Raw genomic sequence first — 17,687 nt, 5'->3', positions numbered from 1 at the left:
TGAATTAGTCTCAGCTCACCCCTGGCACAATCAAGCTGGTTCCATCACCTCTCTAACCCCTAGAGTAGTCTCTTAGGATTCCACAGGGCCTTAGGCGTCCTCTATTCCACTTACTGCCCTTTTTCTGAAGCTCCGACGCCGCTGGAGTCGTGTCGACGCCGTGAGGCGGTTCCGGTTCGATGTCGGCGGCCTCAGCACAATGTCAGTTCTTGACGCCGGTAGGTGGTTCCGGATCGATGTCGGCGGCCTCGGCTCGATCTCGACCTCCGATTCGATGACGTCGGGCAGTCTTAGCTCGATGTCGACTTCGGGCGGCTCCGGTCCGATGGCGACCTCAGGTTCGATGACGTCGGCCGGCCTTGGCTCGATGTCGACTTCCGGCGGCTCCGGAGTGCGATCCCCACTCCCGACCTCCGGTGCTCCTCTCCTCAGGTTCCGGCAACTCCGGAGTGCGATCTCCACTCCCGACCTCCGGTGCTCCTCTCCTCAGGTTCCGGCGACTCCGGAGTGCGATCTCCACTCCCGACCTCCGGCATGCTTCACCTCGGTCTCCGGCGACTCCGGAGGGCGGACTTCACTCCCCCGTCGACGCCGCTCACTCGACCTCGGGTGACTTCCTCCTCGACCTCTGGTACTCTCTACGACCTCCGCCGACGCCCTCTCTCGACCTCTGGCGGCTCCGGGTACGACGTCTGCTTTTCCAGTCAGCGCCGCTTCTCCACCTCGGGCTCCGGGTCTCTAGGCTTCTCGACGTCGGTCTCCAGGAAAACCAATAATCAGGTCAGGACTTTGCTGTTCTTTGCTTCTAAGGCCTGTTCCTGCTGTCCAGGTCCTTAAGATGGTTTTTCTTGCTTCTTCCCACACAGGGCTCCAGGCTGGGCTCAGTCAGTAGGGACTAGTATCAAGGGTGGGTTTATGGACCCCACTCCAGGCACAAGTTTCCACCCCTGCTGCCTCACTCCTTCCTCCTTCAGGTTTCTGCTGCTCTCTCTTCACCAGTCAGGTGCCAACTGCCAGCTCCAACTGCCAACTCTCTGTCTTAGCTTCCCAACATTCTAAACCGCCTCCAACTGTCACAGGGCTCCAGAATGTTGCAGAAGGTTCTAGTAGGTTCCAGTGGGTGCTGGTGATGTCACAGGTAGCCACCATTTTGTGCTCCAGGCCCTCAGACAGAAGTTCCAGGGGTAGATAAAATGGCTCCCTGAATCTGCATCAACACTAAAAAGTCTGGTGGTTCCCAAAAAGGAAAAATTCTAACAGGGTTTGAGGCAAAAGTGGGACAAAATAAATAATGATGAGGAGGGACCACCCAAAGGGCTGACAGGTCTAACAACCTTACTCTCTAAAGTGGTAGCTTGGTCGAGCAGTAAGGCAGTATCAGAGGACAGTGTAAAGCATTTGTTGTACACACTCAGTCAGCAAATGGTCTCACACACTCAATAACTGAACTCTAGGCGAATGGATTATATATAAAAAATATATGCTTGTTTTATTTTAGAACCAACACTTGGCATTAAAATATACTTTCTCAGAATTAGATGCTTTATATAAATACTTTTGCAATATGCAATTGACTTTTGTAAACAGTTACAAGTGGTTGCAATAGGCAACACTATTTTAAACACAACAATGCATTGAGCTCAATGGAAATTTCAACTTATTTGCAACAGATTACTTTTAGGATTACTTTTGGAATTCCAGGACTGGATCCTAGATTCAGTCCTGGGTCAGTACTTAGAATCAAGTGATGAAAGTCGACTTAATTACTGTTATGATTTTTAAACAATATTTAGCTATTTTAAAAGTTGACACTTAGAAAATATTTCAAAGAAAACAGTCAATGATTCCCTCTGGAAGAAAATTCAAGTTGCAGGTACAGTATGTTCTCGTTACTTTTGTAATCCAGTACTGGGTACCTAGACTCAGTACTGGGACCTTTATCCAAAACAGGTAAGTAATTACGGTTTCAGATATTATACGATTTTTAAAGAATATTTAAAGATTGCAGCAATTGACACTTAGAAGAAATTTCACAGAAAAACAGTCAATGATTTCCTGTGGGAGAAAATTGGGTTACTGGTAAGTACAGTTGTAAGTATTTTTCAGAGTCAGTGCTGGGCACCAAGATCCAGCACTGGGAGCTCACCTAAGAGCAGGTGAGTATTTTCGTTTTCGTTACTCTGCTGATTTTTGGTGAATATTTTAAGATTTTAAAAGTCCACCTTTAGAAGAAATTTCCTGCCTCTCTTCTGTGGGAGGGGGGCAGTAGCCTAGTCCTGATAGGGTAGGGCTTCCCTTCTTCAAGATGGTGAGAGCCCGGAGATGTGCTTCACCTCGCCTCCCACACCTGAGGGGTGGGGTTGGCAGGCTGGCACATCCCCTGTCCTTATTTGGGGTTTCCGGCCAAGCTTCCCGCCAGAGTGGGGGGTTGCAGTGGCCTGGGGAAGCTCACAGAGGGGGCATGCCTTTGAAGCTTCCCCCTGCCCATCCTGGGGGAGGAGATTTAGCACCTCGCCCAGGATGTGCATTGTTGCAGGCCCAGGAGAGCAGGGGCTCTCCCACCCAGGGGTCCAGCAACATGTCTGCTGTGTGGCAGCCTAGGCAGCCTCAGAGCAGACGTGGATTGTAGGTTAGGTTTAAGGGGGCATCTCTAAGATGCCCTCTGGGGTGCTTGGTACATTAAATCCCACACTGGCATCAGTGTGGGTTTAATGTGCTGAGAAGCTTGGTACCAAACTTCTCAGTCTTCAGTGTTGCCATTATGGTGCTGTGGAGTTCGTGTTTGACGAGCTCTCAGCACCATGTACTCTTAAATGGCAGCGCTGCACTTACAGTGCTCAGGAATGGACCTGGGTACTGTAGGGGCACAGGGCTCCTGTTCCTGTGCCCACGCCATTGGCATAAGGCACCCAGCTAGAGGGGTGGCTGATGTATGCCATGGCAGTGTAGGTGATGAGCATGGCACACAGGGATGTGTGCCATGTCGACTTTGTTTAGTCTTGCACCCAGACACCCAGCCTGCAAAGGCAGTGTGTGTGTGTAAGGGTACAGGGCCTCTAAGGGTGGCACAATGAGTGCTGCAGCCCTTAGAGGCCTTCCCTGGTCACAAGGCCCTGGGTACCTAGGGTACCATTTACCAGGGGCTGACATGTGGCCAGGGTTTGCCAATTTGGGTTTTGTGTGTTTTAGGGAAGGAACATAGGCCCTGGGCACCTGATTGGCAGGAGTCATGGGCACACTCAGTCAAAGTACATTCAGCAATTCAGCAAAAAGTGGGGGCATACCATGCAAGAAAGATGGCACTTTCTCACACCTGCTGTGCGTTTTCTGCCTCCCTGTTGCTTCTGCTTAATGGCTTTTTTTCTACGCTACCTACATCTTCCTTGTTCCCCAGTCCAATAATAGGATAGGTATATTTGTTCACACTTCTGCTACACCATGCAGGTAGTAGTCCCACACTGGGACGTTCCTAAGTATGGCTCAGATCTTATGAAGTTGGCCTCATGAAGTTCCTGGCACTGCTTGTGTGAGTAGAGCATGTTGATACTGTGGTTGCATACTTTCCATTTTTTATAATATGGAATTTGAATATCATACTGTAGTATTTACTGTACTTTATTACAATATTGAAAAGAGTAACGGTATTGTATTTTATCTCTGAGGTGGTTAGCTGATCTGGTTGTGGTTGGTGTTCCTCCTTTCTCTAGTGGGGTTTGGTGGTACCATATTTGTTTCGCCCTCCTGTAGGGTTCTGATGGTACTTCACCAGGTGTTTGATGGTGCTCTTCCTTTCGGTATTCTTTATTGGTATTCTGCATGGTAACTTGTAGTCCTCCAGGGTGTTGAGTTTGTTATAGTAGAGCAGCTTTGTCATGAAGATGTGTTGTTCTGCTCTTATGTTCAGAGAGTTTGAACTGTTGGAGATTGCTTACAAAGGGAATAAAGAGACGGGTGTGGGCTGGGAGAGAAAATGTCAGAAAGATGATTGCAAAGGGGAGCACCCCTGTCTTGTGGGCAGTATGAAGGCCACCAGGTTTGGATCTCTCTGACTCATGGGATAAAAGTTGTATTTTTCAGTGGCTGTCGTCAGTCCAGCATCGATTTCTTGTTCAGTCAGATGCTGACAATTGCACAAGACAGTTTTTGGGAGAGTGTTGTAGTTTGGTTTGATTACCCACTTGCTTAGATGATCTTTACTGATGTCTGTGTTTTATTGGTGTCTTTATTCCATCTTGGGTCAGGTGATGGCTTGTTGGATTTTTTAGGTCTCGCCTGAGCCAGCGCATGTGTTGCTCTGCAAGACATTTAGTTAGTGGCTTTTCAAAGGGATACCAGAGGCTTTTGCTGGCCTCAAGCTTGCGGTTACACGTGCGTGCACGCACGCAGCAGCCATCTGGCTTTGCTCCGTCATGGCCCATAAAGCCTTACAGCGCTCTCCCAAGCGCCTCGCTCTGCCCCTCCCCCACCACAGAGCACATCCCTGTGATCACTTTTGCTTTCGCGGCCGCGCAGCCAATGCTTGTTAATATTGTCTACCGCTCATGTTCTTTTATGGTATTCCTGTTTTTTTATCTTGTGCAAATATCTGTGCTTATTTACTCAGCCGTGAGGCAGATATCCACAAGATTATAATTATGATATTTCTGTCAACTCGCAGCTCTTTTGTTTACAGATAACGGAGTTCCTGCCCGAGACTAACCTGCGATGTCGTCTCCTGGCAACTCTAACCTTTTCCATCATGGTAGCCAAATTCTAGCCGTCTAGCATTGCAAGCTTCAGTTAAGTCTGCGCCCTCGGTCACACTTCCTGATTTAATGGCCGGGTAGGGTGCCAGAAATACTTTCCTGTTTTTTGTACGAATTTACATTTATTGAGTAATCCCTGACATGTATATACTTTTTACTCATGAGGACCGCATACAACATATAGGTCTCCAGTAATCTGTTCCTTCACCTCTCCTCCTCATGTTTTATTTTCGTCTTGGATCTTTTGTTAGACTCCGACCCGTTCACTTCCGGGTCATTATGACCCCATATGCACTATTTAAAGATGCCGATGCACACACCACGTTGATACATCGCTGGATCGCCACACTACGGGATTACCTCTGGATTTTCCTCTGACTTTAATTTTAATGTAAATGACTCTATGCTCTGTGCTCCCGCTTTACGCTCCTCCCGCTTTCACCCATTTGTGTAGATTTAGTTAATTACTTTATTTTTTGTTATACCTTGGTTCAGGCTTTGTTAAGTGAATATTGCGCCTTGACATCGCCTGAGCTTAGTTCGAATCTCATCCTTGCCTAATCAACACGCCGCTGCTTGAATAAACATGAGCATGTCTCCGTGCCATTTTGCTAAATCCGGCATATAGCATGTCATACCTTTCATAAGACAGCCTGTTTCGTATTTTATGTAATGCATAACCACAAGATGTAGACTACCTCCTTTCCCACTGCTTCTCTCAGTTCAAAATTGTGAGAAAGTGGCTCTGTATATACTGTTCCCTAATAGGTACAGGGTGTACAGAGTCCACAGTCCCCCAGAGGCTGATAGAGGTCAAAGTTAGGTATGACCTTACTCTCAAAAGTGGTAGCTTGGTCGAGCAGTAAGGCAGTACCAGAGGACAGTGTAAAGCATTTATTGTACACACTCAGTCAGCAAATGGTTTCACACACTCAATAACTGAACTCTAGGCCAATGATTTATATATATAAAATATATGCTTGTTTTATTTTTAGAACCACAAAGGGAGTAAAAATATACTTTCTCAGAATGAGAGGTTGAATATAAATACTTTTGTCTTAGGCAATAAATTTGTATAAACAGTCACAGTTGGTTGCAATAAACAATCCTATTTCCTAAACATAACAATGCATTGAGCTCAATGGTAAATTCAGGTTATTTGTAATAATTACTTTTCAGATTACTTTTGGAATTCCAGGTCTGGCTCCTAGAACCAGCCTGGGGTCAGTGTTCAGAATCAAGTGATGAAAGTCGACTTAATAACTGTAATGATTTTTAAATAATATTTAGCTATTTCAAAAGTTAGCACTTAGAAAATATTTCACAGAAAACATTCAATGGATCTCTATGGCAAGAAATTCACATTGCAGGTAGAGTACTTTATCGTTACTTTAGTAATCCAGGACTGGGTGCCTAGACCCAGGACTGGGGTCCTTATCAAAAGCAGGTAAGTAATTTCGTTTGCAGAAATGGTACGATTTTAAAAGAATATTTCAAATTTGCAAAAGTAGACACTTAGAAGAAATTTCACAGAAAAGCAGACAATGGTTTCCTATGGGAGAAAAATGAGTTAGAGGTAAGTATAGTTGTGAACACTTTTCAGAGTCAGGGCTGGGCACCAAGATCCAGCACTGGGAGCTCACCTAGGAGCAGGTGAGTAAATTCGTTTTTGTCACTTGGCTGATTTTTGGTGAATTTTTGCAGTTTTGAAAAGTTCACACTTAGAAGATTTTTGAAGAAAAAGTCAGTCAATGTTACCCTATGAGGAAAACGAAGTTAGTGGTTTAAGGGTAAGTACTCGACAGGTAGAGTTGAAATTCCGGGCATGGACTCAGGGGTCCCCCAGTGTCAGGTAGGTACAGTTGGTTCACCCTCAGCGGTTTCAGGACGGCCGGGTGCAGAGAGAGTTGGGCCCAATGTTATCCTATGAGGGATAGGGGGGCCTTGGTTGGTGGCTGCTGTCTGGCAAGCCACGCGGCTGTGGGAGCGGGGCTCCTGGTCACTTACTCAGGGCAAGTGGGGAAGTAGGTTAGTGTAGAGAGGGCACTGCCAGGGCCACTCGGGCGGCTGGGTGCAGGGTGCTTTTGAGCCTTAGGGCGCTCAATGGAAATCAATGGGAATGTTCCGGTTTGGAAAGAGGCTGCAGGCTCGGGGACGAGGATGTTTCAGGTGCCACCACCACTTCGAGAGGTAAGTTGGGTAGTTGTAGGTTAGGTGGGTACCCCGGGATTGGGCACAGGGGGTCGCAGGGCGCCGGGTGCAGGGGTGCCTGTTGACGTCGGGAATCTTACCCTCTGGTTGATCGCGGCTGGGGTGGCACTTGGTTCTGAGGCTGCAGGCTTCTTCCGGGATGTCGAGGGGGGTCCTTGGGTGCCGGACTCTGGGTCACAGTCGCCGTGGGGTCGTCCTCTGGGTCTTTGTCCACTCCGGCACTGGCCAGGCTTGGCTGGTGCAGAGTGTGTTGGGTCCGCGGTCCCGGGCTGGTGCCAGGGATAGCAAATAGGTTTCTTGAGTAGAGCCTCTACTCATGGGAGTCCCAGGGGCTTAGAGCTAAAAGGTAGCCAGGTCCTCCGGGGTTGGTGAGGTTGCTGGCCACGTGGGATGCCGCGCTGGTGCAGGTTCGAGAGTCGACAGGCCGGTAGGGCTGGGGCCAAAGCAGTTGGTGTCTTCTTCTCTTTTTAGCAGCTGCAGGGCAGGTCTTTGTTCTTCTTGCTCTCCTTGTCGTTTTCTATCTGGGATCTGGGGAAGGAAGGTTCAGGGGGCCCCTAAATACTAGATTTAGGGGCGTTACAGGTAGGTGAAGGCCAGGGACCAATGGGTCCTTGTCCTGGGGTGGGTACACCCCCTATCCTGCCTCTCTCCTGTGGGAGGAGGGCAGTAGCCTAATCCTGATAGGGTAGGGCCTCCCATCTTCAAGATGGCGAGAGCCCGGAGATGTGCTTCACCTCGCCTCCCCCACCTGAGGGGTGGGGTGGGCAGGCTGGCACATCCCCTGTCCTTGTATGGGGTTTCCGGCCAAGCTTCCTGCCAGAGTGGGGGGTTGCAGTGGCCTGGGGAAACTCCAACTGGCGGCATGCCTTTGAAGCTTCCCTTTGCTCATCCTGGGGGAGGAGATTTCTCACCTCACCCAGGATGTGCATTGTTGCAGGCCCGGGAGAGCAGGGGCTCTCCCACCCAGGGGTCCAGCAACGTGTCTGCTGTGTGGCAGCCTGGGCAGCCTCAGAGCAGACGTGGATTGTAGGTTAGCTGTAAGGGGGCATCTCTAAGATGCCCTCTGGGGTGCTTAGTACATTAAATCCCACACTGGCATCAGTGTGGGTTTAATGTGCTGAGAAGTTTGATACCAAACTTCCCAGTCTTCAGTGTTGCCATTATGGTGCTGTGGAGTTCGTGTTTGACGAGCTCTCAGCACCATGTACTTGTAAAAGGCAGCACTGTACTTACAGTGCCCAGGAATGGACCTGGGTACTGTAGGGGCACAGGGCTCCTGCTCCTGTGCCCACACCATAGGCATAAGGCACCCAGCCAGAGGGGTGGCTGACATATGCCTTGGCAGTATAGGTAATGGGCATGGCACACAGAGATGGGTGCCATGTCGACTCTTTGTTTTGTCCTGCACCCAGACACTCAGCCTGCAAAGGCAGTGTGTGTGTGTAAGGGTACAGGGCCTCTAAGGGTGGCACAATGAGTGCTGCAGCCCTTAGAGGCCTTCCCTGGTCACAAGGCCCTGGGTACCTAGGGTACCATTTACCAGGGGCTGACATGTGGCCAGGGTTTGCCAATTGGGAGTTTTGTGTGTTTTAAGGAAGGAACATAGGCCCTGGGCACCTGATTGGCAGGAGCCCAGGGCACAACAAGGAAAAGTGCATCAGCTATTAGGCAAAAAAAAAGGGGGGGTTACTGCAACAGAAACCCACTTTCTCACAAAAATCCATAAACGGTGCTAGCCTTGATGCGAGGCATAAGGATTTATTCACTTTTTTTCATTCATAGCAAGTCTGTGCGCAAAGGGTATTATATGACAATATGACTTTGTTATTAGTACTTTAGACTGAATTATTATTACTCCTTGATCAATCTTTCTTTTCGCTTTATTTCTTTTTTGCAGATCTGTTGATATTTATGTGTACATGAATGCACTGACCGTTTAATTAGAGAATACGATCATTAGGTACAATGTTTTGTCATTTCTTATAACCACCTTTGGCGCCATGTTTTTTTTAATTCTCTCTTATTGTGTATCACGTCTGAAAATAACTATTTCCTTATGAGACTAACAGCATGACTATGCCTGCTATCTTATCCTGTAAGTTTATAAAAATCTGTCTTGCTCTGCTGTTTGTAGCTTGTGATTTTGGTATGTGCATAATGTTTGTTTTTTCACCTTATCTCTTCCAGGTAGATTCTCCTCAAAATATATGAAATTAATCTACTCAGAAGGGATTGGGTGTAAAAGAGAGGTGAAGCAGTTTCACATCCGTATTCTCTCACTTCCACCTCTTTTCTCGGTTTGATTTCCCTTTACATCTTCAATTAATGCCTCCATACGCCTTCCCCTCACCCTCACTCCTCCTGCCCACTCATGTTAACTCAGTCTTTACTTCCGCCCACAAATTCCTACCTCGGCCCTGCCTTTCCTCTCTTGACCCATCTCGGCTTCCCTACAACCCCTAAGGTCTCTCTCACCCCCACAGCCATAGATTCTTTCCTCGCCCACTTCACAACCCTTAACTTCCCCGAAACCGCTCCGCACTACCCATTTATCCCTCACCCTGAAAATGTATTCTAACCCTCATTCATATCTTCCCTCCCACACCCCCTTTCGCTCCCCTCCTGTACTCATTTGTCTCCGACACCAAAATTCTATGAGTCCTATCTTGCCTCCACAGCTTTCAGTGGGTCCCAATCTCACTTCCACGCCCCTCATACGCTCCTTCACTCGTGCATTCATGCACTCCTTAAACTACCCGCTCCATCCTCACCGTGATACTTCGCCTCCCTCATTCCTCGTCTCCTCCTTTACCACCTGACCACATCTTTCGTAGCCACGCCCATTCCTTCCTTCACTCACCTTCACCCCCTTTACTCTTCATTCCTTGTTCCGCCAGCCTGTTTAAAAGATAACATTTTTAACAATCATTGGCATAGCCAATAGGTCTCGCCTTTGGGACCTTATAAGTGTTTAGCCATGCAACACTTGATGTTGTTGCACCAAGAATATTGTGCTGGATAACTTCAACACAATATCCTTGGTGCAACAACATCAACTGTTGCATGGCTAAACACTTATAAGGTACAAGGTTTAGCCATGCAACAGGTGATGTTGTTGCACCAGGGATATTGTGCAGCAAAATTAAATACTTATAAGGTCCCAAAAGCGAAACCTTTTGGCTATGCCAATGCTTGTTGGCTCTTAAGATCTGGTCACCCTACTTAAGATAGAAGGAAGAAATGAAAGGTAGGAAAAAAGCGTCAACGCGAGTAAGCAGGAATTAACAAACATCCGCGAGAGTGAGATAAAGCGACAGGAAATGTAGGTTCGTGAATGAAAGAGTTATGAGAGTGAACCAAGAGGAGGCAGCAATGGTGTGCGGCAACTCTGGCAGAAACAAAACAGCATGGCGGTCCATCGTGCATTTCAAATCGACTTCGCGCAGTTAAATTACATGTTGATGTAGGCCCGCCACAAAAATGAAACGTAGTGATATGAGGCAATGCTACTTGTTTCAGTCAACAACCTATCACGTAATAAACCAAGATGTTTTGTGTTCGCTATTTTGAAGAAAACGGGTTCCACCTCACGCGCTCTTTATCCGTTGCTTTACTTACCTGACGCTGTGAGTCTGACCAATCACGCTCTTTGAATTCATTAAATATTAACACATGAGCCGGTCTCGTGCTGATTTACGTCTTTTCCAGCGTGGCGCGGCGTGCTGCCTAATACCCGGGGGAAATAATACTCTATATCCGCGGCAATTAAAAGGCTGCTAATCCCAGACACTCTGATGCGGCCATTATCTTTTTATTTCTGGGACTACAAGCAATTTAGATCCGGAAAGAACGTGTCGGAGCTAATTGGTTCAGACATCGCCTTAATTTGGTGATAAAAGCAGTCAGAGTGGACCGGCAGGGGAAATATATACTTGTAATTGGGATTAAATATTTCAGGGACAGCAGATGGCAAAGGGAGAGGCGCGCCAATACTTCTTTATGGCTAGAGTTATGGCTGTGCCAGCACAATAGCCAGGATACGTGCAGCACATTCACACTTCCTGTATTTCATGCCAGTGTGGATGTTATCCAAGACCGGAAGTTCCCTTTGACCACGTCAGACCATCTCGGTCCACCTCACTTTAAAGCAGAAAGGATATAAAGAGCTATAGAGGGGTAGGGTCCGCGGGCTGCCATTCTGGAAACCCTGCGCCGCCTTGTGTTTTTCCCGTTAAGGTTGTATCCACAGAAATAATTAATTTAATAATTTAAATGCATTGCTTGCATATATGTATTCAGACTTGGGAGGATCTAGCGCAATGGCTTTGGATTCCACCTTTGATTCCTTCTTTATATAATGTAAGGACTGGACATGGTCTGAAAGGAGTCATGGTTAATATTTCAGTACCTGACCAATATTGCACCAAGTAAACAAGTATATCATGCAAGGCCAGCCCTCTCCAAAAGGGTCAGAGGGATTATCCACAGGAACGCTTTTATTACAAAAAATAAATCCAAGACCAAGGGATTCTTTTTTTCATTTTAAAGTTCATCGTATAAATTAAATACATAGGGTCAACCCCATTGCTTTTGAAGGCCCTTGAATTATTCTAGCACAATTTAGGGTGTAGCACATTATGTGCTGCCACAAAAATGGATGGATCCATTGGTCCATCTTATCCCACCAGCTACCTCTGACCTCAAGCCAGCTTAAGGTTTCTTCCTGTGTCCTGTGTGGTCAGTTCATTCCTGGACAACATTGACATTAGACAGAGCACGTTCTTCGCCACAGCATAGTGACCTGGTGTCCTAGCAGGAAATGAACGCCAACATGACTGGAAGCATGGTGCTCGTCCCAAAGAGCAGTTCATTGCATATTTTCTTTGGGGAGGGAATATAGGACAGTTTCCAGGAGGGCATATGGCTATGTAAATGAGTTTTAATTAGATCACTGGTGTTTTTAATTTTTGTATACTTTTATGGTTACAAATCTTGTATCCGAATAAAGTTTTAATTGATTGAATTGATTGTGTAGAGGTGTCTTATATGGGTTTCCTGAAAATATGGCATGGATCTGGCAGTTCTGGGCCTATTTTTTACACCTCTGTTGTCAAACGTTTCTCTTTGGAGGTTTTGTGGCCGTAGGTAGGAAAGGGGAGTATGTTGTCGCAGTGAGCACCTGCACCTTTGGGTCATGATCTGAGAATCCACACATTTTCTGCCTTATTTTGTACCCTTGTGTTATAATTTGGAGGCAATTTCATCTGACCAGAGTCAAATGATTTCCATTGGATCTATTTGTCAACATATGTCTTTTTAAATCTATCTCCTGAACTACTGCGATGAAAGTCCCATTTAATCACAGTTTCATTTTGGGATCTATTATTGGTGTGTAATAAGAGCCTGCTGTTTTCAGTCTCAATTCATATTTTTATTTAACCAATAGAATTTCCCTTGTCCCTTTCACTTGTGTGTGTGTGTGTGTGCGTTTGTGCATATGTGTGTGTATGTGCATGTATGGAATGTGTCCCATTTGATCAAGTAATACCATTTGTAACTGGCGAACTGGAATTTCAACCATGGAAGAATTTGGAAAAAAAGAATGTACAATAATAGTAATGTACAATAACAGCCGAAATAAGAACTTTGCAATTGGTATCTGAGAAGTTGGTACCCAATTGATACTTTTCATTAATGTTTTTGTGTACCACCAATACAACCTAGCTGAGCAGTCTTGCTGCCAGGCAGTAAGAGGGAAAACTAGTGAGGAAAAGACAATAAGAAAATGCTTCCACCAGCCCATTTGCATCTCAGTGAGAGTGTGGGAGATGCTTCTGGAAGGCGATCCCAAACATTCTGACTTTCTTTATTTTAAAAAAAATACCTAAAAGTGAGGCTTCACTCTCTATCAGTGCTGCGGCAACTCACTTGACATTGTTCAGCATTCTACCCATCAATTGTTCTTTCATTTGTCACCCTATGTGGGATGGGTATGCCCAGATGTGTGTCCCATGCTCTCCATGCCACTGGAGTCAAGCTGATGAGGGGTGTTACCCCAAAACTGGTCCCAGGATGCTTGTTTCCGGTTCAAGGAGAACCTGGCTTGGCAGTTCGGGCTGGACTGTTCCTATAGGGAGCAGGGTGAAGTCTGATTTGCATATGGCGGGGTTTAAACTGGAATAGCATGGGGGAGCAAATAAAACGATGGGTTTAGACCCAGATCTCTGTACTGGGGTGAATGTTTGACATTGTCCATCAGTTGTTCTTTTTTTTCATGGCTCTCTATCAGAGCACATCAGCAATAACATTCTCAAAAGTTGTGGCTTACAAACCGGTGTGTGCAATGAAAATAAGGCAAGTGGGCAAGCCAGCTTTCAGTTTCCAACTACCAGAGCAGTTACTCTATATACAAACATTTGCAATTGTGCACCATAAATTTAAGGCCTTTTTCCGTGCCCCCGGGCATTTGTGTCAACTGATGGTTGGATGCGTTTAATATTTAATGTCATCCACAATAACTTGGATGTTTCATTTATGGCCAGAAGCACATGAATAAGTAATCCAGAAGAAACAAATTATCTTTTTCCACCATGTACTTGTGAAAAGAATTCCCTCTTTCCATGTCTTTTGTGATCTGCTGTTCCAGAATTATTTTGAATTGTATTACAGGGCAGAGAACACACATACCAGGCCCCGAGGACATGGCGCGAGGAGGTAAAATGAGGATCTTCTACAGAACATTTATTTTTTATGCCATGTTCCATTGTTTCCTGGCCGAATTTTTATCATGCTTTTTATCTCGTTCTCGGAAAATGACGAGATGTTTATTTAACAGCAGAGAAAGGAACGCGCAGCTGTTGACCTGAGTTCCAGGTACTGGGATTTGAAGAATCACATTTACAGTAACAGCACCTCAAAGATGGCGGCTGTCCGAGCATCAGAGCTGTGTGATCATGGTTAATACTTGATATTACTGAGAAGAAGCTGCCTGAACTCCTCACGCATCCTTACTCGGCCCAGCTGAGTGTGTGGAAGTGAAACACGTGCATCCTGATAGCAAGATAAATGTAACCCCGCCTTCCCTGCTCATCATTTTGCTTGCAAACGGGACACAATAATCACGTGTGATTCAGAGCATATGGCTTGGGAAATAGTGCCCTGAAGCCTTCTGTCCCCAAGGCCTGCCATTCACAACTCTGATTTAAAATCTGAGATATTGTTCTATTATTTTTTCCTCTTAAGGCAACCCCAGAAGCCTTTCTATTCTTTGTGCTTAAACCTACTTCAAAATTAATTTTGAAGTAATCTTGGCCTGTGGATATTGACCAGGTGTTAATGCAGTCTTGCAGCCTTAATAAGTTGCCTTGTTATTTGGTTTTAGCATTCATATCACATGCTGGTTGCTTGGCAGTGATTTATTCATGTGCAGAATTGCTCTCCTACTAACTTACTATTAACCTGCAGTTGCACATTTGCACAATGGCCATCAAATTGGAGATGCGCTTCCATTTTAGCTGGAACGTCTCAGTGAAGGTGCTACAAAATCATATTTAAAAATTGCTTGTTAAGAAGAAAGGAAAGGATCAACAGTGTCCAAATCTTGTGGTGATGTCGTTTTTTTTCGAAGCTGCAACACAAATTCGACAAGCCAGAGCCATAATCTAACAAGCATCTCAAATGCAATAGGTCTCGCATTTACGCGAGTTTGAGCTATTGGCATTGTAAATGACAATGCCTTTTATTTTTTGTTTTGGTTTTTAAAACATAAAACATAAATAAAAGGCGTTGTCATTTACAATGCCAATAGCTTAAACTCTCGCAAATGCGAGACCTATTGCATTCAAAATGCTTGAAGGCATTGCGGAGTTGCCCCCTTCTGTCTCCCATGGCCCCTGAAGAGCGCCCCATTTGCTCCGAGTTAAATAAACAAGCCGGTGATCACAACTGCGCATGAGAGACGTTATTGCCATCCTGCAATAAGAGAAACTCATTAAAAAAACAGTGCTTAGAGACTAAAGAAGACGTACATGTAACTACGGTAGTAAAAGGGCCAGTCCTCATGGGAGGTTACAAATGAAGATAAAGGCGGTTCTAAGGAGGGACTAACAAGTCTAATAGCGAATCAGAAGCCAGAATTTACGAAGGACAATGACACAAGCCAATGACAAATATGGGCAGTGACTAGGCGGTGCTTCAAGTAAATTCTCCAATACAGCATGGCTCGGAGAGCAGCACATGCGCTGCCCAGGCTTGATCTAAAAATAGACACTTCCTCAAAATCACATGACAACAGAAGGCATGTTGTGGTGTGGCGCTGCCCAAATGTAGTAGTCAGAGCTTTAGAGTATTCTGCAACCAAATGTGCAGCAAGTATGAGATGTGACTGTTACCAATGCTTGTTTCAGCCTGGCGGCTAATATGACAATATGGAGGTTAAACATAACTTGTGTATTTGTAAAGCACACATCCACCCAGAAGGGTATCTTGGCACTGAGTAACAGATGTTTATTGTTACCCAACTCAATGGTACTCATTTTATCGACCTCAGAAGGATAAAAGGCTGAGTGGACCCAATGGGATTTAAACTAGTGACGATGAGGCCGAATACCGGCCCCTACAGTGGGTGCATTAGTCCACTGAGCTTGCAGACTCAGAGTAAACCATAAGTATGTGAATTGACAGTGAATGACTCTTTGGCAGTTGTCATACTGAATGCTGGTCAATTCACCTAATGACCTTGGAACTGTCCCAGGACCTGGAATGACATACCAGTGTTCATCAGGACTACTGTTCCCTACCGTTTTTAGAAAGAGCTGAAGACACACATCTGTAAAGCACATTGCATCACAGCACAGTAAGTAATTCACCTCCCTTCTCAGAATCCAACACCCCCTGCCTAGATTCACTCTTAGATTGTATCTCTGCTTTTGGTCTTCTGTAGCGTTCTCTGCTTTTCGGTGAAGTTTGTTTGTGTCAAATAGCACATACAGTCCTTCATACAAGAATCAGATATGTCACTTTAATGGTCATGAGGGCAACAGCACAAATCACATGATTGACAACTCTCTTATGGTTCCAGACAAGGAACCTGGAAAATATTGTAAAGCAAATATTGAAATAGCTTTGGTAAGCACCCAGAGGCCAATAGTACACATAATTTTCTAAAAGATAGTATGGTTGTCTCTGGGGCAGGGTTCTGCAGTTTTTGCCCCAATATGTTTCTGTGTCTTCATGTGTTTAATTGGGTGTCATTGAATCGAGTGTAGCAGTATCTATGGGAATTTTCATGAGCAGATTGCTTTCTATAAATAAAAAAAAAGAAATTGAAATTTTATTCACTTCCTAAAATTTGGATGACAACATCACAAGTTTGTGAAGGTGTGTACATTTAGGGCCTGATTTAGATCTTGGTGCTCTGACCGTTGGCCCGCTGCCAAAGCAATCTCTGAAAGACCGTCCAGCTAGCGGCGGTCCGCCCGCCCTATCCAGATGCATACGCGATACACAGAAGACCGCCACTGCAGCAGTCTTCTGTGCTGGTGAACCACCCACTGTCGCCATCCTGACAGCAGGGTCCTGCTGAGCGGATTTGGATGTTTCCGTTGGGCTGGCGATATCTTGTCGGCAGAGGACTGACGAGGGGAGACCGTGGTGGTGGGGAGGCAGGTGACAATTTTGTATCTACGGAATACTCTCATATGTTGTGTATGTGTAGGTAGGTTATGTGTTGTGAACGATAAACATCCTTTACAACGACTGCGTTATCACCCCGCATTTTTTACTCTGCAAAAACTTTTCCAACGCAGGGCTTTACACTGCAAACCATTACAAAGCATTCCCCATTACAAAACCATGGTGGAGTTAAAACAGTAAATTGTGTTGTAATGGACAATGTGTTGTAGTCGATTGCGTTGTAAAGCCCTGCGTTGTAAAAGATTTTGCGGAGAAAAAGTGCTGGTTAATGGCACGCGTTGTAAATGCGTGCGGAGTAAAGTGTCATATTCGTTGTGAACATATTGTGTAAATACTACATTGTACCCCACAAAAATACACACCCCTTGCAAAGTGTGCACGTACACACTACAGACACCTACCTTCGGGTCCGTCAAAATGGAGTGCAGCAGGCAAGGGGAGACCTGTGTGAAGGAGTAGAACAAGAAATTGTATCCTGGATCTTAAAAAAAGGGGAATAGTCACACCTTTTCATCCCTTTCCGCAGGAGGGATTCCCACCCGAATTCCCTTGGAAACAGCCCACTTCCAAAATACCGTTGGCGGAAATCCTTGCTGGAATCCTGCCGCCACCTCCTGCTGCCCATTCCGCCGTAGGGGTGGAGAGCAAAGTCCCGAAGGAGTTGGCGTAACCGTAGCAGGCTTCTCTCCCATTGCCAGCCAGCATCGAAATTGGGGGGGGCAAAAAAGACCACTTTGTCGCCGTCCCTCCAATATCTAAGTCAGGCCCTTTGCATGAATTTATATTGTCAGGGTTTGGGATACACCCACGGCCTTCATGTTGAATTCCTGCAAATATGGAGTGCTTTGTCACTGCCCTGATCGAATTGAATGTTAAAATGCATTATTTATTGATCATGACAACATAAATTAACTAAAAGTCCTTATTTTGAGATGGTTGCCTAGGAGGGAGATGTCATCCTGTTTTAGTGAATAAATACAGAAGTTCTGGCCCTGCAAAAGGGATGTATGACATTACAACGCGTGTCATTACAACGCG

The sequence above is a fragment of the Triturus cristatus genome, chromosome 6, assembly GCF_964204655.1.
Source record: "Triturus cristatus chromosome 6, aTriCri1.1, whole genome shotgun sequence".
NCBI lineage: Eukaryota > Metazoa > Chordata > Amphibia > Caudata > Salamandridae > Triturus > Triturus cristatus.
Note: the sequence above shows the minus strand (reverse complement) of the source record.